Source organism: Bufo bufo, chromosome 8 (assembly GCF_905171765.1).
Source record: "Bufo bufo chromosome 8, aBufBuf1.1, whole genome shotgun sequence".
In the NCBI taxonomy this organism is placed as follows: Eukaryota; Metazoa; Chordata; class Amphibia; order Anura; family Bufonidae; genus Bufo; species Bufo bufo.
In genome coordinates, this window is record NC_053396.1 from 65,169,735 (window position 1) to 65,197,682 (window position 27,948).

A 27,948-nucleotide genomic window follows, 5' to 3' on the forward strand; every position below is an offset into this window, starting at 1 on the left:
GAAATAAGGTGAGACCTTAAATTGAGATGAGGATGATGAAGGGCCACTTCTGGTGAAGGGACCTCTGATTTATTGTCTGGTATCATATCACACTCTATCAAAGTGGGAAGTGAGAGATGGACTCTCTTGTCAATAAACTCAATAGTAAAGTCAGTAGCTCCTGAAGTTCCTGAAGTTTCTATCACTCCTGCACATATCTTTAGGGTGTATGGAACTGCACTTGATGTAATGTTCAAGGCATCAAAAAAGTCTGACCATGCAAGTGACCTGTTACTCTGTTCATCAAGAACCACATACATCTTAACTGCCTTCTCCTTTTTCCCTGTGGGGTACACTGTTGCTAGGCAGACCTTGGAACATGAACGTGGATTTGTACTGTCACCACAGATTTCAGTGCATTTGGACATTATTGGGGTAGATAAATTTATCTTTTTGCTCCCTGCCCTCATCTTTCAGGGCTTCAGTGACCTTTAGTCAGGGGAGGGCTGGCAGCCTTAGTCCTGGGGGGCAAATCCAGTCAAGTGGCCCATTTTAGCCCCACCCATTATTAAAAGCCCCTCCTACATATAATAAGCCACTCCCAACACACACTGTACAGCTGATATTCTATAGTTGAGGCCTGTCTCTACACATCATACGGAGAGGGGAGGGCTGTCCTGGCTGCACTGCCTGCTTCACATTATACAATAAACAGCAGGCTACAGACAGGAAGCTCCTCTGCTCTCCTCCCTCCCCAGATTCTGCCCAGGGCTTGTGGTTCCCACCACCATCTGCCCGTGGCCTGCTGCCCCCTTTCGCCGTCCTCACCCAGCTCTGAATCCTCCTTCTGCAAATGGCAGGGGGAGGAGCCGGAGCATCTCCTCTCCTACATAGCACCACATACCTCTTACATCCAGTGATGTCACTTTTGTTGTAGACGTTCTCTTTACTCATCTTCTCCATTCAGACCAGACCGCCATGATGATTTTTCTGCCATCTCCAGTCTCTGCAGATATTGAGAAACAGACATTAGTTTCCCACATTTCCATCATCTACTGAACACCCTTTCCTGCCACCCCCAATACTATACTGCAGAAACAGTCCCCCTGGAAATACTACTACCACACAGATAGTGCCCCCAATACTGTGCCCACTGTGCCCCCAATACTATACTGCAGAAACAGTCTCCCTGGAAATACTACTACCACACAGAAAGTGCCCCCAATACTGTGCCCGCTGTGCCCCCAATACTATACTGCAGAAACAGTCTCCCTGGAAATACTACTACCACACAGAAAGTGCCCCCAATACTGTGCCCGCTGTGCCCCCAATACTATACTGCAGAAACAGTACCCCTGGGAATACTACTACCACACAGATAGTGCCCCCAATACTGTGCCTACTGTGCCCCCAATACTATACTGCAGAAACAGTACCCCTGGGAATACTACTACCACACAGATAGTGCCCCCTTAAACAATTATTGGCACACAGTGCTCTAAAAAATAACTGCGCCCAGACACTAATAGTATAAAGATAATGTCCCCCAAAAATAATTGTGCTAAGCTGATACTATGCCAGGGTGCGCCCAAAGTAACAGTGCTCCCCAAAATCCCTCCAATAGAAATAATTCTCTGCCAGAGCACACTTAGTAGTAATAATGCCCCTATAGTGCCCTAGTAATCATGTTCCTCATAGCCCCCCAGTAGTAGTAAAGCTCCCCATAATACCCCCTAGTAGTACTAATTCTCCCTATAATATGACAGTACATGAAATACCCCCGCTTAGTGCCCGCAATTGAACTAATGTCCCCATAATGTATGCCAGTATAAAATACCCCTATATAGTGCCCCAGTAAATGCCCTCCTAGTGCTCCTCTCCCCCTTCCCCATAGTGTCCCCCATAATATGCCAGTAAAAAAATGCCCCTTCTTAGTGCCCCCAGCAGATGCCCCTATAGTGCTCTTCTCCCCCACAATGTGCCAGTAAAAAAATGCCCCTTCTTAGTGCCACCATATGCCCCAATAGTGCTCCACTCCCCCATAGTGCCCCTAAATAATGCCCCATAGTGCCGCTCTCCCTTATAGTGCCTCCCATAATGTGCCAGTAAAAAATGCCCCCTTAGTGCCACCAATTGCCATTGTGCCCCCCATAATGTTCCAATACAAAAGGCCCCTTTAGAGCCCCCACTTCCCCATAGTGCCCCCAAATAATGCCCCTATAATAACACCAGATGCCCCATAGTGCCACTCTCCCCTATAGTGCCCCCCATAATGTGCCAATAATTAAAAAAAAGCCCCTTTAGAGCCCCCAGATACCACCATAGTGCTCCTCTCCCCCATTGTGCCCCCCCATAATGTGCCAGTAAGAAATGCCCCCATAGTCCCCCCCATAGTGCCAGCTCCTCCAATAGTGCCAGCTCCCCTCATAGTGCAAGCTCCCCCCGATAGTGTCAGCCCCAACATAGTGCCAGCTCCCCCCCATAGTGCCAGCTCCCCCCCATAGTGCCAGCCCCCCCCCCCATAGTGCCAGCTCCCCCCCATAGTGCCGGGCCCCCCCCAAATAGTGTAAACCCCCTCCATAGTGCCAGGCCCCTTATAGTGCCAGCCGCCCCATAGTGCTAGCTCCCCCATAGTGCAAGCCACCCCATAGTGCCAGATCCCCCCCATAGTGCCAGCTCACCCATAGCCATAGTGCCAGATCCCTCATAGCCATAGTGCCAGCCCCCCCATAGTGCCAGCTCCCCCCCCCCATAGTGCCAGCTCCCCCCTCAACGAAAAAAAAAGAAAACACTAATACTTACCTCCATCAGAAGCGATGCAGGCCCCTTCCGGCCTGTGTCCCTGCTGTGTGCTGCCCGGCTCAGGCGGCGCGATGATAATGGCGTCATCGCGCTGCCTGAGCCAGCCTCTGACAGGCTGCAGGCATTAGTGCCTGCGGCCTATCAGAAGAACAGGGGAGGGACACGCCTCTCTCCCTCCATTGCCCCACAGGACACAGCTGCCACCACCGCCGCCGCAATTACATCCAGGGCCGCGCTGCCTGTGGTGATCGGCGGTGCGGCCCTGAAGAATTAAAAATAAAAATAATTTTTGTTAAAGACGGGCCCAGCGGCCGCGTTTTTTTAGGGCGGTCTGGGGGGCAATTTCCTCCCTGCCTCCCGGCCCAGCCCGCCCCTGCCTCTAGTAATTGATGCAAAGTATCAGGGTGTAAAGCTATGATGTGTCTTTTACTGCCACATTCGGAGCAATTTGCTTGTATTTTGCAGTCTTTGGTTATATGCTTAGTGGATTTGCAACAGTTGAAGCAGATGCTGTTTTGTCTAAGAAAGGCTAACCTTTATTTGATAGGTATACTTTTGAACCCTTTCCACTTGTTTAGAGGATGGGGCTTTTTATGAAGTGGGCAAAGTCTGTCAGGGCCTTCAAAGGTGTTTACCTCGTAGCTACTTATACAGTCTGGGTCCTCAGAGCTTATTGTCTTATAAGCGATCACTGAAGTCCTATTGTAGGATCTAGGTGGCTTTTCTGCCTTCGGCAGTTGACTGCTGGTGATTTTTGCTTGCTGCTGCACAAACCTAAAAAACACAAAGAAAGGGGGGAAGGGGACATCATGTTCTTCTTTGTATTTGGCTCCAACACTCATCCATTTTTCTTGTAGGTTGTGAGGAAGTTTCTCCACTATAGGCTTAGTACCGCTGGCGGTATCTAAATGTGCAAGTCCTCTTAAAGAGTCTTTTTCTTTGGCACACTGGACTTCCCAAAGAATATCACCCAGCTCTTGCAGTTTCAAATTGTCTTTGCTGTTTAGCTTAGGGAAAGACTATTTGCTGTTTAGCTTAGGGAAAGACTCAAGTCTTTTCATTAGAGCACCTTCAATTGCCTCTGGTGATCCATATCTTTCCTCTAGTCTTTGCCAGGTCATATCAAGTCCTGCAGAAGGGTTAAATATGTGTATCCTGCGCATCCTTCTTGCATACTCTAATGACTCAGTCCCAAGCCATTTTTTTTTTCAGGTCTAGCATCTCGGCTGCTGATAAGTCTAAGTCTTTGACTGCATTCAGAAAAGAAGACTTCCATGCCCAGTAATTCTCGGGGCAGTCATCAAACTTGAGAATGCCTGAATTAACTAACCATTTCTTTACAGATTAGATATTTAGTGACACCTTGTGTGCTCTGGTGTTTGGGTTGCTGTAGTAAGGATTTACCGTGCCTGTTCCTATATGTCTCTAAGGGTTCATCTTTAATTGTTCTGGTACTGCTGACCTTATGGGTTTGTTTTCATACACTCAGGGGTTCTGCTGGTTCTGGTTTAAATTCAGCTGACTCTGGATTGGGGAACCGTTTTGTTGCATTGCTGTTTGAAAATTCTTGGATATACTCCTTTGTGCGTTCTACTGAGGAAAGAGGTTTCTCAGGCACATCTGGGCCTTTGTAGATAGACCCACTTCTAGACCACTCAATATCAGCATAAGCTGCAGCCTCTGCTGCTGCAGCGGCGGCTGCACTCTGATGCTGAAGAATATGCAACTTTGCTTTCTGTTCTATGTAAAATATAAGAATGAAGCTGGATTGCACATCCTCAATACTATGTTTTTATCTAATAACTGCTTCTCAGCATAATTGACATCGCTTCTCAGCGCAATATATAGAATACCTACCCCCATACTGTACATGAGGCATTGGTATACAATTTGATCAAAAAGCATAGGCCCACTCACCACGACCAGGTTGCCTCCTCGAGTGGGAACCTACTTTAACTTTGGCGCAGCGCTGTGCGGCGACCACCGGCGCCACAGCCCTGCAATAGGCAGCGGGACCCAGCAGCCAAACAACACTCCCGCTGTCTGGCAAAGCTACCCTGGCATTGGGCCCCACCAACCCACCAGGACAGCACCAAAGCAACAATGGCCGCCACACAGCACCCCACCATGTGAACAGTTCTCAGAGCTCACCTTATCACATGCTCTCAGGAACTCCAACTGAGAGCTGGTAGGAATTTATACCCTTATGCAGTCTCCTGCTAATTAAAATCACCTGGGCCGAATTGGGAGGAGTGCTGATACCAGAGGGGGGAAAAAGAACAGATTCTAAACATATAAAATCTAAGAATGAAACTGGATCGCACATCCTAAATACTATGCTTTTATCTAATAACTGCTTCTCAGCATAATTGACATCACTTCTCAGTGCAATATATAGAAGACCTACCCCTATGTTGCATACTGTACATGAGGCATTGGAATACAATGCTTCCTGTTCTGATTTCTCTTTTTCTTTTTCTGCTCTTTCCTTCATAATGACGGACTCTTTCTTAGCAAATTCTAGCTGAGCACGAGCTGCCTCTGGCTGCCTCTTTAGCCCGAGCCCTGAGTAAAAGGTCACTTGCTAATGAAATCTGACTGGACCTTGCTGATCTAGACGAGTGTGAGCGTGTATCATCTTGCTGGACAGTTGGCATGCTCTCCCTGCCTTGATGTGTCCTAGGTAGCTGATCTTTAGCCTTATACTGTCTTCCTGATCTTAGACTCATTCTGTCTGTGCAGTGACTATCATCTCCAGGCTTGTTGCGTTACACCTTTTCACTGTTCCGCTCTCAAAACACTGACTATGTGTGGTTCTAAACGGACAGCTAAACACTTGTCCGAGACTCCAGTAAACAGAAGCCCACTGCTTGTGTTGTCTACCAAAGGAATCAAACTTTATTCTATTTTTTTTATTTTTATTTTGTGAAACTAAAATACAATACAATAACAACATATCAGAATACATAGAATAAAGTAGTATAGCATAAATAACAGATAACACCACAGAAAGGCACTTACAGGTGATGATGTCTCAAGCCCCTTGGGAGAGAAGAAGACAGGCTGCATCCATAGAGAATAGCAATCTAAAATGGCTGAAGACACTTCCTAGACCAAGGGTAATTTCCTGCCTAAGTGATTTACAAAACCTTTGTAAAGCTGCCACTCACTATATAGATAACTATAATTCAATTAGCAGGCACACCTGAAAAGGCAGCACACCTTCTTTCCTCCAGACACAGAGGATGTTCCCCTGTCACAGTCACAGTCCTGGGGATAAATAGATGATGGGAGAGATCTCTGTACTGACCCCTGATATATTTATACTAGAGGTGGGACGAATCCAAATTTTTTCGAATCCAAATCCGAATCCGAAAAGGTTCTCGAATATATCGAATCTTTCGAATCTCGAATCCTACGAATCCTGTACATAATTGTGTGAACGCACGGTGTAAGAAACAAAGTCAGACCGCGTCAGTTTGTCTGAACCTCCACCTCCCAGTCACGGTCACACCATATATGACCGCGATGACCCCTGCTATGACCCCTGCTCCTATCACTACAAAACATACAGGGTAATACAGCCACATACCTCTTACATCCAGTGACGTCTCTTGTAGATGTTCTCTTTCCTCATCTTCTCCTTTCAGACCTTCAGACCAGACACCAGTTTTCAGCCATTTTTCATCTCTGCAGCTTGACAAAAATAAATAAATCTGTTTACTACTTTTCCATCATCCTCCCATCTTCTGGACAAATCATCCTAACACCCCCAATACTGTGCCGCTGTGCTCCCCAATACTATACTGCAGAAACTACCCCTGATAATACTAGTACCACACAGAGCCCCCCATATAAAATACCCCTTCTTTGTGGCCTCAGTAGATGCCCCCACAGTGCCACCCAATAATGTGCCAGTAAGTGTCCCCATAGATGCCCCCCTAATCATGTGCCAGTATCAAGTGCGGAGTGCCTCTCTCCTCCCCCCATGTGCCGGTATCATAGTGCCATCTCCCCCCCAATGTGCCCGTATCATAGTGCCACCTCCCCCCATAATGTGCCCGTATCATAGTGCCACCTCCCCCCATAATGTGCCCGTATCATAGTGCCACCTCCCCCCATAATGTGCCCGTATCATAGTGCCATCTCCCCCCATAATGTGCCCGTATCATAGTGCCATCTCCCCCCATAATGTGCCCGTATCATAGTGCCACCTCCCCCCATAATGTGCCCGTATCATAGTGCCACCTCCCCCCATAATGTGCCCGTATCATAGTGCCATCTCCCCCCATAATGTGCCCGTATCATAGTGCCACCTCCCCCCATAATGTGCCCGTATCATAGTGCCATCTCCCCCCATAATGTGCCCGTATCATAGTGCCACCTCCCCCCATAATGTGCCCGTATCATAGTGCCATCTCCCCCCATAATGTGCCCGTATCATAGTGCCTCCCCCAATGTGCCAGTAGTATCATAGTGCCTCTCACCTCTCCCCCTGGCATTCACAGACCCCCCCACCCCATAACGGTGCCATCCACAGAACCCCCCCCACCCCATAACGGTGCCATCCACAGACCCCCCCCCACCCCATAACAGTGCCATCCACAGACCCCCCCACCCCATAACAGTGCCATCCACAGACCCCCCCACCCCATAACAGTGCCATCCACAGACCCCCCATCCTATAACAGTGCCATCCACACCCCATAACAGTGCCATCCACAGACCCCCCCACCCCATAACAGTGCCATCCACAGACCCCCCCCCACCCCATTACAGTGCCATCCACAGACCCCCCCACCCCATAACAGTGCCATCCACAGACCCCCCCACCCCATAACAGTGCCATCCACAGACCCCCCATCCTATAACAGTGCCATCCACACCCCATAACAGTGCCATCCACAGACCCCCCCACCCCATAACAGTGCCATCCACAGACCCCCCCACCCCATAACAGTGCCATCCACAGACCCACCACCCACCCCTTAACAGTGCCATCCACAGACCCCCCCCACCCCATAACAGTGCCATCCACAGACCCCCCCACCCCATAACAGTGCCATCCACAGACCCCCCCCCCACCCCATAACAGTGCCATCCACAGACCCCCCCACCCCATAACAGTGCCATCCACAGACCCCCCCACCCCATAACAATGCCATCCACAGACCCCCCCACCCCATAACAGTGCCATCCACAGACCCCCCATCCTATAACAGTGCCATCCACACCCCATAACAGTGCCATCCACAGACCCCCCCACCCCATAACAGTGCCATCCACAGACCCCCCCCACCCCATTACAGTGCCATCCACAGACCCCCCCACCCCATAACAGTGCCATCCACAGACCCCCCCCACCCCATAACAGTGCCATCCACAGACCCCCCATCCTATAACAGTGCCATCCACACCCCATAACAGTGCCATCCACAGACCCCCCCACCCCATAACAGTGCCATCCACAGACCCCCCCACCCCATAACAGTGCCATCCACAGACCCACCACCCACCCCTTAACAGTGCCATCCACAGACCCCCCCCACCCCATAACAGTGCCATCCACAGACCCCTCCACCCCATAACAGTGCCATCCACAGAGCCCCCCATTGCCGCTCCAGTAGTTATATAATGTGTAATTGTGATTAATAATCATGCTGCCCCCTCTGTGTGTAGTATTACATTCAATAAATCTTACTTACAGCCGGCTACTGCTATCGTAACAGGCCGGCCGGGCAGACGAGCGGCAGCGTCACTGACTGACGTCACCTGCCTGAGCCGCCTGCTTTATGAATGAAGCGGCGCAAGCAGGTGACGTCAGTCAGTGACGCTGCCGCTCGTCTGCCCGGCCGGCCTGTTACGATAGCAGTACTAGCCCTGTAAGTAAGATTTATTGAATGTAATACTACACACAGAGGGGGCAGCATGATTATTAATCACAATTATACATTATATAACTACTGGAGCGGAGGGGCCGGAGCACAGTGAACGCACCGGCCCCAGCTCCGCCTCCCAGTCCCTCCCACCGGATTCGTCGGATTCGTTTCAGGCAAATTACGTCTGGATTCGAGTCCACGAATCCCACGAATCCAGCAAGATTCGAGGGATTCGTGGATTCGACGAATCCCCCGTCCCATCTCTAATTTATACCTAGTTATTAAATCTCCCCTCAGTCGTCTTTTTTCTAAAGTGAATAACCCTAATTTTGATTAGTGTTGAGCGCGAATATTCAAATCACAAATTTTTATTGTGAATATCGACACTTCGAGAACTCACGAAGATCTAGAATAAATTGCTACAGGTATATCTTCGTAATAGCAAATATTCTAGATTTTTTTTTTATCACTAGATAAACCTATAATCTTTTCTCACTTATTGTATATAGCTACTCTTATGCTATCTATAATCCATACCTACTTTTTTATAGTTATTTTACCTATCATTAATCATTTCTTTTTATAGATGTTATATTATTTTAAAAATAAACCATTACCTGTAAATCACAATAAACAACATATAAGAGACAATCACACAAAGGCCTTATGCCAAAAGCCAGGTATGTGTAAGCCAACAACCTATTCATGAGACAGGTACAGTCAGCATACCTTACAATGGCAGCCTTGTGCACTATGAGCCATACAAGACCAGCCCTCTGTCCAAAAGGAGAAAGCCAGCAAGCCTCAAAGTTGCTTGATTTGAGTTGGATGGCTTGGGGGACCGGTGCACCTAGATCATTATCATAAGGGTGACAAGAATTGTAAAAACATTTTTGGATGCTAGCTAACTCTTCTCTCACTGCTTAGGAGGGCTGCATACAAATTTTCAGTTTTTTAATTGTCCAAACATTATATTCAATAACCTTTCTATATTGTTTTGTCATGTAAACTCATTTGCATAAACTTGGGCGTATGGGAAATACATGCAAATAGTGTTTCAGCAGAAAAACAAAGCAGATTCTGCTAATGTGCATGTCTTTCCAATATGCACAAGTTTATGCAAATGAGTTGACATGACAAAACAGTAAAGAAAGGTAAAATATTATTAAATATAAGGTTAGGACAATTATAAAACTGAAATTTTTTAAGCAGCCCTCCTAAGCAGTGATATATTTTTGTCACCCTAATGATAATGATCTAGGGGCGCAGGTCACCCCAAGCCATCCAACTCAAATCAAGCAACTTTGAGGCTCTTCTTCTGGATAGAGAGCTGGTCTGTCCTGGCTGATCGCTCCTCTGTCTTTTGCCTGAGTTTTCTGGCTTGACCGGACTTGGGCAAGGGGTTGTCAGAGCTTCATAGCGACAAATTGGAAGGCGATTATAACCAGCTGAAGGATGGCAGTATATATGCCAAATGTCTGTTTTGCAAACCAATGAGGATCTGAAATTCCGTGCAGATTGAAATATCGAAAGAAGAAAAGCGAACTGTTTTTCTTTGTGAACGATATTCTACTAATGACTTTGAACATGAAGAAGGGAAGTATTCTTGCTCTCAACGATTCAAGGAAAGGTGTGTACATTTTCACATTTGATAATCTTTCGGACTGTCACAACTTGTACAAGCAACTGAAAATCCATCACACTGATCCTATTCTACATGGACTTAATTTTGTTTTACTCTACTCGACGGGGTAAATTCCACAAATTGTACACATGTATAATCCCTTTGTTTCCTTATGTGACATTTAATTTTTTTCTTTCGAGATATTGTTTAACTTTGAAATCTGTCTGGAAGCTTATGAATAAAGCGGACTTATGGACCAGAAAGTATAAATTTTTTGTCACCTTCAGGGAGGATCCTGGAGGAATTGGAGGATTAAAATGCCAACAAGCAGGGCAGAATGTGATTATATGTAACCTGTGCAGGATGGAAGGCAATGCCTTTAAAGACTGTCCAAAGCGGGGTAGAGCTCGGTCCTAAGCGGCTGTTGACGTAGGTTAGGGACCTACTAAAGAACCGGAGGCCCACAAAAAGGCTGGAGCTGCACCTGCTATGAAAGAACCAGAGAACCTGATACTACTAGCGTAAATGGGATATCCAGGAGAAATGGTGGATCCTGCTCATGGAAAATCTGCTCCTGCAAAGGTGGCAGGGGAACCTGCTACTGATGCAGGAGTGAAGGGGACGGTCACAGGAGACGAAGACATGGACCTACAGACAAAAGAAACAAAGAGAAAAGTGAGTGGTCATGAAGAACAGGTTCTCAGTGTCAAAAGAGCAACCCGTCAAAGTGCAGATGAAAGCAACAGCGGCTTAAGACCAAGCATGGCCTTATCTGATCCTATGCACATTATTCAGTTTGAGAGCTTAGCATCACCAGAGCCATTAGTTCCATTTATGTCAAGTAGTTCATCTGATGAAATGACCTGATACGCAATGCTTTCCTACAAATTAATCTCACAGAAAGTGAGAAATTTACAGAGATCTAAACAAAGAGAGCTGCTTTTGTATGCAAAGAGACTCTGTTATTTGAAGTTTTTTCTTAATGGACAATGTCTGATACGTTAAAAATCTCCTCCCTTAACGTAAGGAGTATTAAGGGAGCACCTAAGAGAGCTGCTTATCTGGAGACAGTCAACTGCGACATCATCTTTTTACAAGAATGTGAAATAGAATACTCCCCAAACTATGCAGACCTAAGGGAAAGTGGGACACAGGGCCCTTCATTGTGGTCTGGAGACAACAATAACAAAGCTACTGGAGTTGGAATACTATTCAAAGGAAATAGTTGCCAAATCATTTCATACATACAATTGATTCCAGGAAGAGCTTTATTAGTAAATATCAACTTTAATGGCAGAGAAATCAAATTACTAAATGTATATGCTTCACCTGAACTTCATGAAAGAGCTGAGATGCTAGGGAACATACAACCTTTCTTAGCTGTGATCATGGCTGAAGACTTTAATTGTGCCCTAAAAGAGGAAGACAGAACAGTGCAGCAACTTAAAAATATGATTTTGGACTTTCATTTAATTGACATTTGGAGTAATGTAAAGGACAATGAACCAGGAGACACATGGAGTAACTCTTTAGTTCAATCAAGACTGGATTATTTCTTAATTTCAAAAGTCCTGAAGCCTGTGACGATGTCCCTGGAGGGTAATATCTTCTCTGATCATAAGTTGCTTCTAGCGCAAATTCAAGTAACTGAAGGTGGAAAAGGCAAAGGCGTATGGAGGCTAAATGTGAATCTATTGAATAATGAAGATGTAAAGAAAGTATTAATTCAAAACTACAAAAAATGGACTTGTTGTAAAGAAAGTTCATGTCAATATTGCTATGGCGGGAATATGTAAAAGCCAAAACTAAAGAATTTTTCCTCAAAATTGGAATTAAAAAAGCAAAAGAGAAAAAACAGTGGTTCAAAAATCTTAATACCAAACTACAGACTTACCGTATTTTTCGCCCTATAAGACGCACCGGCCCATAAGACGCACGTAGGTTTTTGAGGAGGAAAATAAGAAAAAAAATATTTTGAACCAAAATGTGTGCTTTTGGTGGGTTTTGAACTAATTGTGGTCTGTGGATGGCACTGTTATGGGGGATCTGTGGGTGGCGCACTGTTATGGGGGATCTGTGGGTGACGCACTGTTATGGGGGATCTGTGGGTGACACTTATGGGGGATCTGTGGGTGACACTTATGGGGGATCTGTGGGTGACGCACTGTTATGGGGGATCTGTGGGTGACACATATGGGGGCTCTGTGGGTGACACATATGGGGGATCTGTGGGTGACACTTATGGGGGATCTGTAGGTGACACTTATGGGGGATCTGTGGGTAGCTCTTATTGGGCTCTCTGGATGGCACTGTTATGAGGATCTGTGTATGACAGTTATGGGGGGGATCTGTGGATGACACATATATAGCATCTTATGCTATGTGTCATCCACAGATCCCCTCCATAAGTGTCCCTGTAGTGAATGACCCTCAATACACGCTGTGGGCCGGCATCTGCTTTTATAATGACAGCAGGGCCCGTGCAGTGACTGTATTCTACTACACGGGCCCCGCTCACTGTATAATCCTATGTCTAATAGTTAATTGTAATTGTATGTAATCACATAAGGAGCGCTGTTTATTACCGGTACTTACAACTACAAGCGCTCACCGCTCGGTAGGTAGCAGAGAGGAGAGAGGAGGGAGGAGGCAGGCCGGGAGGACAGGTGCTGGCAGCGTGAGTCATACGTCATGCGCCCACGCCGCCTGCTTCATTCATAAAGTGGGCGGCGCAGGCGCATGACGTATGACTCACACTGCCAGTGTCCGTCCTCCCGGCCTGCCTCCTCCCTCCTCTCTGCTACCTACCTAGCGGCGAGCGCTTGTAGTTGTAAGTACCGGTAATACACAGCGCTCCTTATGCGATTACATACAATTACAATGAACTATTAGACATAGGATTATACAGTGAGCGGGGCCCGTGTAGTAGAATACAGTCACTGCACGGGCCCCGCTGTCATTATAAAAGCAGATGCCGGCCCCCAGTCCCGCCTCCCTCACAGCTGATACACCCGCCGCGCGGCATCGCGGTGGGTGTATCATTGAAAACTCGGCAAAATCAGCAGCATTCACCGTATAAGACGCACTGCTATTTTTCCCCCACTTTTGGGGGGGGGAAAGTGCGTCTTATACGGCGAAAAATACGGTACTTGAAGCTGAGAAATGGATGCATCGATGTCTCAGACCTGATAGAGAAAACAAAAGGAGAAATTAAAAAGGCAATTTACCAGAAAGGCAAATATATAATATTTAATACCAAAGTGAAGCAGCTTGAAGCTGATGAAAAATGTACAAGATTCTTCTTCAAAAAAACAACTGGGCAAAAAACTGTTATATTAAATATCGGTGGTGAAACAAAGAAAGAAGAAATGCTTAAAAAAGTCTAACAATTCTATCAAGAGCTGTTTAATAAAATAAATAAATAGATAAAGACTTTGTTGAAGATACCTTAAACTCTTTAGAAAACGAGCTGGAGAAAGAGGAGCAAGAAATGCTCTGCAAGGACATCTCGCTAGAAGAATTGCATGCTGTCTTTAAAGGTTTAGCCAAAAACAAAAACGCCAGGGTCTGATGGACTTACAGTAGAATTGTACTTAACATTCTGGAATGTATTTAAAGAAGACCTGATGGTTATCTTCAAGGAAGCTTTAAATATAGAAGTGTTGCAAGAATCTTGGAGGAAGGGTATTGTGACATTACTATACAAAAAAGGCGACAAATCGCAATTAGAAAATTGGAGACCGATCACTCTTCTAAATACGGATTGCAAAGTTATGGCCAAGTTGCTTGTGAACCGGATTAAAAAAGTAATTGGCAAATGAATACATAAAGACCAAGTATGTGTAGTCCCAGAGACTGTATCTGGTGTCAGAATGAAAGAAAACAAGATCTAGCCATCCTATCCTTGGACTTTCTCAAAGCATATGACAGAGTGTCACATAGTTTCTGTAGTTGCTCTACAAAGAATCCTTCAGCCAAATTCTTATTAATGGTTTTCTGTCTGGAAAAGTCACTTTGTTTTCCGGAGTCAAGCAAGGTTGCCCCTTGTCACCCATTCTGTTTATTAGTGTTTTGGAGCCAGTACACTCACTAATACGAAAAGACAAGGTAATTAAGGGTGGTAATAGACTTACTGTTAAATCAGGGGACCTACATGGATGATGTCACAATCTTATGTACAATACCTACATTGAGGAGAGCTGTACAAATGTTGTCTTAATAGAACGAAGTGTGATTGCTTTGCCACAGGACAGGAATGGGCAAACTGCGGCTCTCCAGCTGTTGTAAAACTACAAATCCCTTCATGCTCTGCTGTAGGCTGATAGCTGTAGGCAGATTGGGCATACTGGGAGTTGTAGTTTTACAGCTGGAGAGCCGCAGTTTGCCCCTCCTTGCCATAGGAGATTTGAGAGAAGCAAATATCCCGGATCTAAAAATGCAAAAAGAGCAGATAACAATACTTGGAGTAATAATAACAACGGTCAAAAGAGTTAGGAGGAAGTCCAAAGCAAAAGCCCAAAAGAAAGTGAAGTTTTGGAACCTGCGCAAATTAACAATCGAAGGGAAAAATTTGATCATTAAACCCCTAATAATCCTAATTCTACTGTACTTGAATGTAGTCTTCCCTCCAAGTGATCAGTGTGATCAGTGTCTAAAATATCTTCAGACAGTAATCTTTCAGTTTATTTGGAGCTCGAAAATGGAGAAAGTCAACAGGGAGACAATGTATAAACAAAAAATGTTCAGAGGCAAAGGGATACCTAATATTAAGAAAATTCTGTACCTACATTTCTTTTCCCTGTGCTTCAGGATGATTAAAAAAACGAAGAATACCTGGTCTTTTTTCCTAAAGTATGCAGCAGGACATGTGTTCCGGAAACACCAATGGATACAAATTCCTTTAACAGTACCAGTGTTTCTTGTCCCACCAAGGCAATATGTATTAATTGAGAAGATCATTCGACAGTACTCCCTAGAGAACTATGAAAGAGACTGTTTGGATAATGCAAAAAATATATATATATATATATACAACATCTGAATAATAAGGAACAAGTCTGTCCAGTCTCAAATTTTACAGAAGTCAAGTCTTTGGAATATTGGAAGCTGTGTAATTGAGCGTACCTCTCAAACTGGTTGGTAATGCAGGATTGTCTACCGACGAAAGCCATTCAGCACAGGAGAGGACTGGTGTCAATGGCAAAGTGTTCAAGAAGTGACTGTGTTATGGATGAAACCTCTCTCCACGTAATGTAGAATTGTAAGTATTTTGACACAGTAAGGGGTTGTGTCTGGCAAGGCAGGTATTTTCCTCCCAGCATGTGCGGCTGGGCTGGTTTCCAGCCAGGTGAGGTCAAATACCGGACTGGATTTTAAGTGCCGGGTTTTGGCAGATGTCTGTTTTTGGGATCTGAGGCTTTGTGCTATGGAGGCTGTTGTGGAGGCCCACATGGAGGCTAATCTGAAGCAGCGAGAGACAAACCTGCAGCAATGCGATGCTAATAAAAGCAGCAGCAGGAGACTAACCAGTTGCTGCTCCAACACGTGATGGCTTTGCAGACAGCAGGAGCAACCCTGAGCGTCCACGATGCCCGGAAAGCAGTCCGTGCCGCGATTCCTAAGATGGCCCCCGCAGACGACATCGAAACCTACCTGGCGATGTACGAGAAAGTGGCCATCAGGGAAAAGCTACCCTGTGACCAGTGGGCTGAGGCTTGGTGACGCCCGACTTCAAGAGGGAGTTTGTGGTACAAATGGAGGCCTCTGAAGTAGGTCTTGGTGCTGTACTGTCTCAGGAAGTCAACGGGGAGGAGCATCCCGTTGTGTTCCTAAGCCGCAAGCTCACCCCAGCCAAAACCAGGTACAGTATAGTGGAGAGAGAGTGCCTGGCTATCAAGTGGGCACGCAAGTCTCTCAGCCACTATTTGTTGGGGAGAAAGTTCTGCCTGGTGACCGACCATTCCCCTCTCAAGTGGATGAGCCAGGCCAAAGACAGGAATGCCCTGGTCACCAGATGGTTTTTGTCTCTGCAGTACTTTAAGTTCTCGGTAGAACAGAGAGCAGGCCGGTTGCAGGGAAATGCGGATGCCCTGTCCCGGGTGCATTGTCTGTCATGTGTCCACCATCTCAGGGTTGAACAAAGGGGGAGGGTATGTGACACAGTGAGGGGTTGTATCTGGCAACTAAGGTGTTTTCCTCCCAGCATGTGCGGCTGGGCTGGTTTCCAGCCAGGTGAGGTCAAATACCGGAACGGGGTTTAATTGCCAGTCTGGGTTTTGGCAGCACCTGGCTGTCCTTAAATAGGCAGCTGGGCTAAGCAAAGAGGTCTCTGTTTTTGGGATCTGAGGCTTTGTGCCGTGCTGGAGGCCTGAGAGCCGCACGCTGGGGAAACAGGCCCCTTAAAGCCTGCTGTGGACTACTGGAGGCAGAACTGCCAGCAAGATGACTTGTGTAATATGAATTTTCCATTGTGTGTGAAGACTGCAAAGTTACGTGCTGTTTTGTGCAATTGCCTCAAGTGTTTAAATAAATACTGACGTTTTGAGTTACGAACTTGTATTTTGCCTCTGTACTGCGCCCGCTTATACTATCTATCAGAGCGAAACCCCACAGTATGCACAGAACTTATGGAAGAAGGTGGGTGTGTTGCTGAAGCATACTTGTGATCTGGGCTTCTTGAATCACAAACTAGTAATGTATGGACTTTGTACTGTGCCACAGATAGGTAAGAACCAGGTATTATAGACTATGGTGAACTGCTTGAAAAATGCATTATGGAAAGTTTGTGATATTTTGTTGTTCAGGAGAGACTTGATTGATGAAAAAGAATGCATCAAACTTGCTTTAAGTAAGATTTATGTTTTCTATTTATGTGACAGAAAACGTTTAGGTGTTAGAGCTGCTACATTGTGGAATATTAACATGTGGAATGTGCTTCTTGAGTAACTTTTGATGAAATTGTTTGATTGTAAGGTTTTTAATTTTATAATAAAAATGTAAAGCTGGACTTGTATGTCTTATAGTGCACAAGGCTGCCATTGTAAGGTATGCTGACTGTACCTGTCTCATAGATAGGTTGTTGGCTTGCACATACCCAGCTTTTGGCATATAGCCTTTGTGTGATTGTATGTTATAGGTAATGAAATTGCGCGTGCAATACGTGCATGTTACATTGCAGATTTTTGCATTCGCAAATTTTCAAATTTGTGAATTTATGGCGAATATCCAGCAAAAAATTTGTGAAATATCGCAAATTCAAATATTGCCTATGCCACTTATCACTAATTGTCAGTGTTACCCAGTGTTTTACGAATTAGTATGTATGGGTGACTTGCATTATTCATTCCCATGTGCATAACCTTACATTTTTCAGTGTTAAACCTCATCTGCCACTTATCTGCCCAAGCCTCCAATCTATACAGATCCCTCTGTAGCAGTAAGCTGGTCTCTTCCGTGTTAATTACTTTACACAGTTTAGTGTCATCTGCAAAAATGTATATTTTACTGTGCAAGCCTTCTACAAGATGATTAATGAATATATTGAAGAGAATAGGGCCCAATACTGATCCCAGAGGTACTCCACTAGTGACCGTAACCTAATCTGAGTGTGTACCATTAATAACCACCCTCTGTTTCCTACTACTGAGCCAGTTACTTACCCACATACAGACATTTTCTCTCAGTCCAAGCATTCTCATTTTATATACTTTGGAGAAGTCCAGATATACAGCATCCATTGATTCGCCGCTGTCAAGTCTAGAACTTACTTACTCATAGAAACTGATTAAATTAGTTTGACATGACCGATCCCTCATGAAGCCATGCTGATATGGCGTTATTTGCTTATTTTCATTGAGGTACTCCAAGATAGCATCTCTTAGAAAACCTTCAAACAGTTTACCCACGACAGATGTTAAACTTACCGGCCTATAGTTTCCGGGCTCTGTTTTTGGACCCTTTTTGCTATGCGCCAATCCTGTGGAACACTCCTTGTCAATATAGAGTCCTTAAATATCAGAAATAAGGGTCTGGCTATGATATTACTTAATTATTTTATGATACGGGGGTGTATGCCATCTGGTCCTGGCGATTTGTCTAATTTAATCTTTTTAAAACACCGCTTCACTTCTTAGTTGGATGAAAATGTGATGTTCTGAACCCCCAAAATTGCTTTTTGTCACCGCCACAATTAACAGACTGATTAAATCTCTTATAACAGTAAGACAGATGAAATTGCTGTGTTCTTAACCCCAAAAATGGCCACCCACAGAATTAATAGCCCAATTAAGTATTGTATTTCCGAGTCACTGGTGCAAAGGAGTAGTACTGCACCGACAAAAAATGTTTATAGTAACATAGTATATAAGGCCGAAAAAAGATATTTGTCCATCCAGTTCGGCCTGTTATCCTGCAAGGCCATTAATTTCAATAGTTTTTATTAAGGTTTCAAGATAGTAAATACAAGGTGATCAAGCCAATGATCAGAGTGCTGTTGACCAAATATATCTTGGGATAACATTTTTGATACATGAAGGGAAGAGGAGGGTGGGGGGGGGATACATAAGACCAGGGGCCGGAGGGAGGGACACAGGTAACAATAAATAGCATATTGTAATTAAATATAGGACAGGTGAGAACATAAAATATAAAGTCTCAGGTACGATCACAATTACAATGACATGCTTGTCAAATCACGGTTGTTCGAGGAGAAGTTGGAAATCCATAAGTCCCAGTTGGACCGGTATTTGTCGATGCTACTTTCCTTGTATGCTAGCATTTTCTCGTTAGAGCATGTAGTATGGACTCTTGTGAGGATTTCCGCCACAGAGGGAATTTTGGTATATTTCCAACATGCGGTGATGGCCACTTTGGTGGTCAAGAATAGGAAGGCTACTGGGATTCGAAATTGAGCCGGGATTGTATAGATATCAGAGAAGAATAATGCCCTTAGTGGGGATTTGTTGATATTTATGCCACTAAATTTGAAAGCGAGTGCAAAGATTTCGTCCCATAGATTAGATAAAAGTGGGCATGACCATAATACATGTAAGAGTGTGCCCCTCTGTCAGCACTCCCTCCAGCAAAAGTGAGATGCCCCAGGAAATATTCTGCATAGTTTATCGGGCGTATAATACCATCTATGGCAAGTTTTAACTGCCGCTTCAAGGAGAGCGGTATTGTGAAAAGTTTTAGCTATAAATTTGAACGTATTCAACCAGTCTACTTCTGGGATACTATTCTGGAGCTCTTTGTCTCATGCTAGGAGGGGTGGGGACTTAGAGAAGGCAGACTTGGAGTTCAATGCCAAATACATTGGTTTGACACCTCTTTTTGTAGAGAGAGGTGTTGGGACAGACCACAATTCTAGTATTTCTCTGTTCGCTACCACTTGATGTGGGGATTTCTGAGGACAAGAGGTGGCGCACCTGGAGGTACTTAAACAGTTCTCCTTTAGGAATTTGGAACTCTTCTTAGAGTTGCAGGAAGGATTTTAAGGAATCCTTCTGGTATAGCTGGCTCATAAATTTGATACCTCTTTCCCTCCATGTGCGCAGCCCCAAGCCCCGGAAATTTAGTTCCAGTAACTGCATTGGAGAAATGCTTGTCAGTGGCATTGGTATGTGGGGACTTTTTTGGTGGAATGTACGCCAATGAAATATTGAAGCCTCCACTAAAGTGGGTAAATGTGAGATCTCAGCTGGGGATACGCTGATACTATTGATCAAGAGGGCTCTCAGCTGTTTAGTAGGAATCTGGGTAGCTTCTATTTGAACCCATGGGGCAGAAATTTCCATCGGCCACCAGTTTCTCAGGGCTTGGATTTGGGAGGCCAGGAAGTAGTCCTGTAAGTTAGGGAGGCCTAGCCCTCCCATAGTCTTTGGTTTGGATAGAGTATTAGCTGAAATTCTTGTTTTTTTACCCGCCCAAACAAAGTTGTTGAGCAGACCCTTAGCCCTTCAAAAAAATTGGCTGGGGATTTTTATGGGGATGTTTCTAAATCTGAATAAAAGTTTTGGTAGGATAAGCATTTGGAAGGATGCAATGCGGCCTATCCATGATATTTTATGTTTGCTATAGATAGATGTGTCTTGTTTAATTACTTCCAATAAAGGAATGTAGTTCAGTTGGAATAGGCGGGAGAGAACCGGAGCAATAGATATACATAAGTATTGGACTTTGTCCTGCCTCCAGTCTAGGGGGAATTTCTGTTTCAGGGACTGTAAGGTACAACTTGGAATATTTAAAGGTAGAATTTGTCATTTGGTTTCATTAACTTTGTAGTATGACAGATGGCTATACTCTTCTATGACAGAAAAGGCTGCAGGTAGGGCTTTTTGGGGCAAGGATAGAGCTAAGAGAACGTCATCTGCGTAAAGTGAGATTCAGTGGTTCTTATCTCCTATTTGTATACCGGAGATGTCTGGGTGTAATCTTATTGCTTGGGCCAGGGGTTCCATGGCGAGAATAAAAATTAAAGGCGAAAGAGGGAAGCCCTGTATGGTGGCGTTTGTTAGCAAGAAAGGTGCTGACAGAGCTCTAGCTGAAGGCTTACCATAAAGGAATCTGTTACAAAGGAATCTCCCATCCCCAACGCTCGTAATACTGAGAAGGCAAACGACCAATTAAGGCGGTCAAATGCCTTCTCCGCATCTAGGGTTATTAGCAAGGCTTGTTCTCTCTCGCGGTTAACCCAATCAATCAGATTGAGAACCCGGCGTGTGTTATCTGTCATCTGTCTGCCTCTCACGAACCCTGTCTGGTCTTGGTCCACCAGATACGGTAGAACTATAGACAGTCTCCAGTATTTTGGCATAGATTTTTAGGTCCGTATTCAATAGGGAGATGGGCCTGTAGTTGTGGGGCTTATCTGTAGTTTTGCCAGGTTTCGGTAGAGCTACTATTGTGGCAGAAAGCATCTCTTCAGGGAGGGCGCCATCAGAGAAGGCCTTATTGAAAACTTGTGTCAAATGAGGGGAAAGGAGGTTTTGGAAAGTTTTATAATAGAGATTTGACAGGCCATCAGGACCTGGGGACTTATGTGCGGGGAGGGTTCTAATTGGTTGACAGGTTGTGAGAGTAGATCTCTCTGGTTGGTGTTCAGTGATGAGAGGTTAAGTTTATTCAGGAACGTATTGATCTCTAATGAGGTGGCCTTTTGGGTCTCAGGGGAGTCTTTTAGATTGTATACTGTGGAGTAATATTTAGCAAAATGATTGGCTATAGCTTTCGGGTCATAAATCCTGGAGTTGTTAGGTGCGCTAGATAAAAAGGGGATTCTAGATTTTGCCGCACAGGCTTTAAGGTGTTGGGCTAGAAATTTGCCTGCTTTGTTGTCTCGTGAATAATATTTGGCTTTATTAGATCTGAGATTTTGCTCATAAGTGGCCAGGAGACATTCTCTGAGTTGAGTTCTGAGACATTGGATCTGAAGTGCCCTATCAGGGAAGAATTGGGATTTATTGAGTGTCTCCAGGGAGGTTAGTTGGGAAAGTATTTCTTGGATCCTTTGTTCTCTTAATTTTTTGGCTTGATGGCCTAATTTAATAAAAATCCCTCGGATGACCGCCTTATGGGAATTCTAAAGGCTATATACTGATGTGCTATTTAATAGGAAATATTCAGAGATGGCCCTCTCCAACTCAGCTCTGAGTGTTGGGTTTGATATGATGTAGGGGCTGCAACGCCATAAGGTGTCTCTGTGGTTGACTGCTTCTTTTATTGTGAGGGTGATGGCGGCGTGGTCAGACCACTTAATGGTTAGTATGGTGGACTGGGAGGATAATTGTAGTAAAGATCTACTGACAAGAAACAGGTCAATACGTAAGAAGGTTCCATGTACCTGTGAGTAGAAAGAGTAATCTTTCTCAGAAGCATGGTGTAACCTCCACACATCATATAGCTCTTCTCGCAGAAGCAGAGGCTGGAGTAGTGGGTAAGAGTTTCTTGTGGTGGATGAGGAATCAATTGAGGCATCAGGGATAATATTGAAGTCACCGCACACAATGAGGTGACCTCTCTTCACCTTGTTTGCCTTAGCTAGTACTCTATTCAAGAAATGAATTTGGTGCTTATTGGGTGCATAAACCACCTCAATAGTGTAGGTGATATTGTTCACTGAGCACACCTGTATAATAAATCTGCCGTTTGGGTCGATAATTAGGGTACTAGGGGAAAAGGAAACTGAATTATTGAAAGCCAGTATGACTCCCCTCTGCTTCTTGCGTTAATGAGCTTGCACAACATGAGGGAATTGGCGGTGTTGAATTCTATGGGCATCTTTGTACACTATATGGGTTTCCTGGACGCAGAGAATACCTGCTTTAGCTGACACAGCTTCAGACCAGAGGAAAGATCTTTTTTGTGGGCTGTTAAGACCCTTGGCATTGAATGATATCAAGTTAAGACCCATGAGTAATAGTAGAGGAGCTCAACCTTCCCCTGGGGATGATTAGGTTCAACCCAGGATGGGCCAGTCAGACCACCCAGCGCCAGGGGGTATTTATGACATGGAGCTCTGGGATAGACTTATTAGCATAGTATGATATCTGAGACATGATTTGTACCTAGAGACAAAAGGTAAAACATAAACCAATAACTATAAACCGGAGTGGGATAAACTTCCCGTGGTAAATAACGTTCCGGACTAATACAATGAAGGGGGTAAAGGTCCAGGTTGAAGCCAGATAACTGTCAAGTGTGCTTCTGCACTCATGCACCTTGGAGCAGTTAAATGCTTTGTACCCCTTTTTTTCCCTACTGTGTGCAACTCTGAGGTCATGCCTTGGGGATGAGACGGGTATGCCTCAGCCGGTGCGGATGGAGAAATGTTCCAAGACTTCAGCAGGCGGCATCCTTCTTCTAGTGAGGCAATGACGTGTTGTTTGCCTTGATGGGATAGTATTAGTTTCACTGGGAAGCACCATTTGAAGGCAATTTTGTGATCCCTCAGAGCTACAGTGATCGGGGCAAATAGGCGCCTTTGGCGCAAGATTGCAGCAGACAGGTCAGTGTAAAGCTTCACCGACCTGGTATGGTGCCGGCATTTCTGTTAGCTGGCTGGCAGCTGCTAAGGCCGCCTCCTTCGTTAGGATGGCAGGAGCTTTTGTAAGAAAGCTTGGAGAAAGTCCATGAGTTCAGACGGCCCAATGTCCTCTGGTATACCCCGGAATTTAATATTGTTCCGCCTGGAGCGGTCCTCCAGGTCATTCAGCTTAGCCTTAATCTTTTCCATTTTGGCTGAGACTTCATCATGGCTATCTATTTGCTGATTATGGGACTCTGCGAATTCTCCCATTTTCGCCTCCACGTGGGAGACTCTGGAATCTAGGCCCGATATGGAGGCTTGGATAGTTGCTATTATGGAAGCAATGTTCTTATGCAGCGCTGAGCTGAAAACTATCAGCATATCTTTGAGGAGATTCCCTGAGGCTGGTTCGTCAGAGGTGGGGAACCCCTGTAACATAGAAGGGAAGGTCACGGGGGACCCGGAGCTCGCCTCACTAGCTGTCTCCTCTCGCAGCCTGGGCCTCTGTTTCGCTGGACTCCTCGTGGCAGGAGAAGCCGGTGACTGGGTTCCTGCGGGAGCCGGAGACGATCGGGACACACTACTAATTGCCTCGGATCTGGGCGATGCCGTGCTCCTCTGAGAGGTAAGGCTCGGGTTCGCTGGAGGATAGGGTCCGGTGCTCTGTATAGTCGGCGCGGACGCTGCCACCAACAATGGCGGCGATGGCGGCAACTCTGCTGGGCTCGACGGAGAGGCATCTGGCTCTTTGTCTAAATAAAAGTCCAGTTTCCCCTGTTTCGCTTGGGATCTTATGCCTCTAGGCATCCTCAGCAATCGAAGGGCACCACTTGCCACCAGAATTTTAACAGATGTCGGGGTGTTAGTCGCTTTGTCAGGCGCTACGTGCAGTAGCTCAAGATTCAAGCGGCCATCACACTTGGCAGCCAAGCCACGCCCCCTTATTAATAACGTTAAAACCCTAACACTGTCTCTCAATTCAGCAACATCCTGTCCTTACACTAGTCAGAGCAGAATGACGGTGCAACAAGTGATCCAGCATTTACAGTGCCTTTACTTTTCGTGTTTTGATACATTACAGCCTTAAGTTCAATGTTTTGTTAATCTGAATTTTATTTGATGGATCAGAACACAATAGTCTAAGTTGGTGAAGTGAAATGGGAAAAATATATAAATAAAACTATTATTTAGTATTTATTCACCCCTTTGTTAGGAAGCCCATAAAAAGCTCTGGTGCAACCAATTACCTTCAGAAGTCACATAATTAGTGAAATGATGTCCACCTATGTGCAATCTAAGTGTCACATGATCTGTCATTACATATACACACTTTTTTTTTTAAAGGCCCCAGTGGCTGCAACACCTAAGCAAGAGGCATCACTAACCAAACACTGCCATTAAGACCAAGGAACTCTCCAAACAAGTATGGGACAATGTTGTTGAGAAGTACAAGTCATGGTTAGTGTAACGGATCCGCTTCCGTTAATGGACGCTTCCTAGCTTGCGCCGAGGACCACAAGCACCGCACTGGACACCACAACCACCGCAGACTTCACAACCGCCGTAGCTTAACTGGAGCCGCGCCGTCTTCCTTCCACCCTGAATGAACCTCCAGCATTCAGGACCGTGTGGGAAAGATCTCTCCTCCAGGGAATATGCAGAGCATAGCAATCCCCAGCGTGATGCAGCAATTCCCTCCAATAACGAGACAAGGCTGCGTTTTGAAGGGTTAGAAAAACATGAACTGAACTGAACTCTTTATTGAGGGCTACCCGCCCGTATTTATGCAGGTCCCCACAATGCATCATGGTTTCCTCCTCTCTGCCCTGGAGACACCCGACGAGCAATTCAATTATCTCCCAGGACAAAGGGAAACCACCAATACACATGTGGGAACAATAGGAGAGGAATCCCCACCCGAATACACAAAATCCTCCCTTCTGTCTGGGATATAATTATGGATTAACATAACTATCACAGACAGTAAAAATACAGTTTTTAAACATACACTGTAACTTTAAAACCATACATTCCATCGCCATAAAAATTACATATTTAAACTTAGCATACATCAAACCTAAACACTTCCAAAAATCACACAAATCCCTCCAGCGGATCAAAAGTTTAGTGGAAGTCCTTTATGACCGACCGCAAGCACAATTTCCTGCCCAAAACAGTTCCATAGATTTGGGCTGTGCGGTCGGTCAATTTCATGCAGAAAACGACTAAGTCCCATCTTCGAACGGGACTTAGTCTCTGGAGCTGAGAGTTCAGTATGGAAGAAGGTAATATGTCCCGGGGCCATAGTCGTAGGGCAGTAGGCTAGCCACAAGTTTTCTACAATGCCCAGTGACAAATGGCAGTTTGTCACAGTTAGGTTATAAAAAAATATCCAAATCTTTGATGATCCCCAGGAGTATCTGTACATAGGACGACAATAAGCCGTACGCTCCATAGAGTTGGGCTTTATGGCAGACTGGCCAGAAGAAAGCCATTACTTTCAACAAAAAACAAAAAGGCACATTGTGAGTTTGCGAAAAAGGCATGTGGGAGACTCCTAAAATGTATGGAGGAAGGTGCTCTGGTCTGATGAGACTAACATTGAACTTTTAGGCCATCAAAGAAAACGCTATGTCTGGCGCAAACCCAACACATCACATCACCCAAAGAACACCATCCCCACAGTGAAACATGGTGGTGGCAGCATCATGCTGTGGGGATGTTTTTCAGCAGCCGGGACTGGGAAACTGGTCAGAGTTGAGGAAAAGATGGATGGTGCTAAATACAGGGATATTCTGGAGCAAAACCTGTACCACCCTGTGCGTGATTTGAGGCTAGGACGGAAGTTCACCTTCCAGCATCACAATGACCCCAAACACACTGCTAAAGCAACACTTGAGTGGTTTAAGGGGAAACATGTAAATCTGTTGGAATGGCCTAGTCAAAGCCCAGATCTCAATCCAATAGAAAATCTGTGGTCAGACGTAAAGATTGCTGTTCACAAGCGCAAGCCATTCAACTTGAAGGAGCTGGAGCAGTTTTGCAAGGAGGAATGGGTAAAAATCCCAGTGGTAAGATGTGGCAATTAAGTGTCTGCAAATCATGGGCTTTTTAAGAATGGTGCATATATTGTAACATTATAAGATGTGTACAAACCTTTCTTTTCTAGTGTATTTTTAATCTACGTACATTGTTCTTAAAATTCTTATGCCTATTTTTTTTACATTTTCTATATTTTCTATTTTTTATTTTTCTTTGTGCATTTTTGTACATTTTACACATTTTTATAGTTTTTTTTCTTGGAGTATTGTTAATATGTATTTAATAAATAACTTTGGGTATTTACATATTGCACGTTTCCTTGCAAATCCACATATCTGAGTGCCCTCCAGATGATTTATTTCTTTATACTATACCTATACCGGCAAGGGGCGTGCCGTGGAGAGTGCACCTAATCCGTGAATTCAGGCTAGCAGAGCCACTGTAGCTAATTATAATTTCCAATTCCAGGTTCCGAGACCCCAAAACACGAAAAAAGTGAAGAGGGTGAATACTTTTGCAAGGCACTGTATGCATACAGGGTCACATGATGTGCTAGCCAATCACAGCCATGCCAATGCATGATTGTGATAGCTTTCAAGTGCAAACAGCTTAACCCCTAAGTGACCACTAATATGCCTTTTTACTGACCTAAACAAAGGGGGTTTTAGCTAAACAGCTGGCTTTAATCAATCATTACATGTTCCCAAAATGGTGCATTAAAAACTATAACTTTAACAAAAAATAAGACCTCATACAAGAACATTGATGAAAAAACTAAAATGTTATAGCTCTTGGAAAGACTGCAGCCTTTCAACAAGATTTATTTAAAATCCAAACTACAAACAGGGACTTTGGCGCCAATGTCTGTGTTCGGGTGCCCGGACACCGTAATGTTCAGTACAAACCCGAACAGTATGGTCTGGGTTCGCTCATCCTTATCAAAATGTAAAAATATCATTACAATCGATTACATCCCAATAAATACTTATATGTTTGAGACCCTCCGCAAATGTGAAGTTTATTTGATATCCAAATTGCTGTCCATCAGTCCATATGGCTTCAACGAGATCACTGAATTCATCTTTTAAAAATAACAGATACAAATTAAAATAATAAAAAAAAAAATTTAAGATAACTAACATCACATTCTATATCCGAGACTATGACTTTATGTCTTTTAATGTTAATGTTTTGTATCCAATGAATCAGGCTCAGGTCTCTATTTTATTTTTGGTAACTTGCTGACCCCTTGTGGTAATTTTATAGTAATACAGCCTAGTACCATATAATTCCATTCCATTCCATTCGAGACTTGACGAGAGTGCTTTTTTGTGAGTGCTTTTTTTGTGAGTAGTATTGTCTATGTAATATAATTCTTTTTGTTACTTTTATACTTCTGTATAACCCAACATGGAGGCTGATCTTCCTACCCTGTGTTTTTATTTACAACTAGCTGAAAGACCTGGCTTCGCTCGGGTATATTTTATCTATATCATTTAATGTTTGTGTGTGTCGTTAAAAGATATCAACACTATCCACTATAACAGTGACATCTACAGCACCCCACTCCCAAAACCGTAACCTCCACAGCTAGGGAT

General features: G+C 44.6%; 1 protein-coding gene and 1 long non-coding RNA gene across 3 annotated transcripts in view; one reads left to right on the forward strand and one right to left on the reverse strand.

The window, feature by feature from the left end:
* LOC121009404 overlaps positions 1-27,056 on the reverse strand; it is a 30,819-nt gene extending 3,763 nt beyond the window's left edge. The window contains exon 1 of the long non-coding RNA XR_005780751.1: positions 26,957-27,056. This is a non-coding gene — a long non-coding RNA (uncharacterized LOC121009404). The remainder of the gene's footprint in view (positions 1-26,956) is intronic.
* NHSL2 (NHS like 2) overlaps positions 1-27,948 on the forward strand; it is a 911,944-nt gene that overhangs the window by 627,196 nt on the left and 256,800 nt on the right. The window lies entirely within an intron of this gene.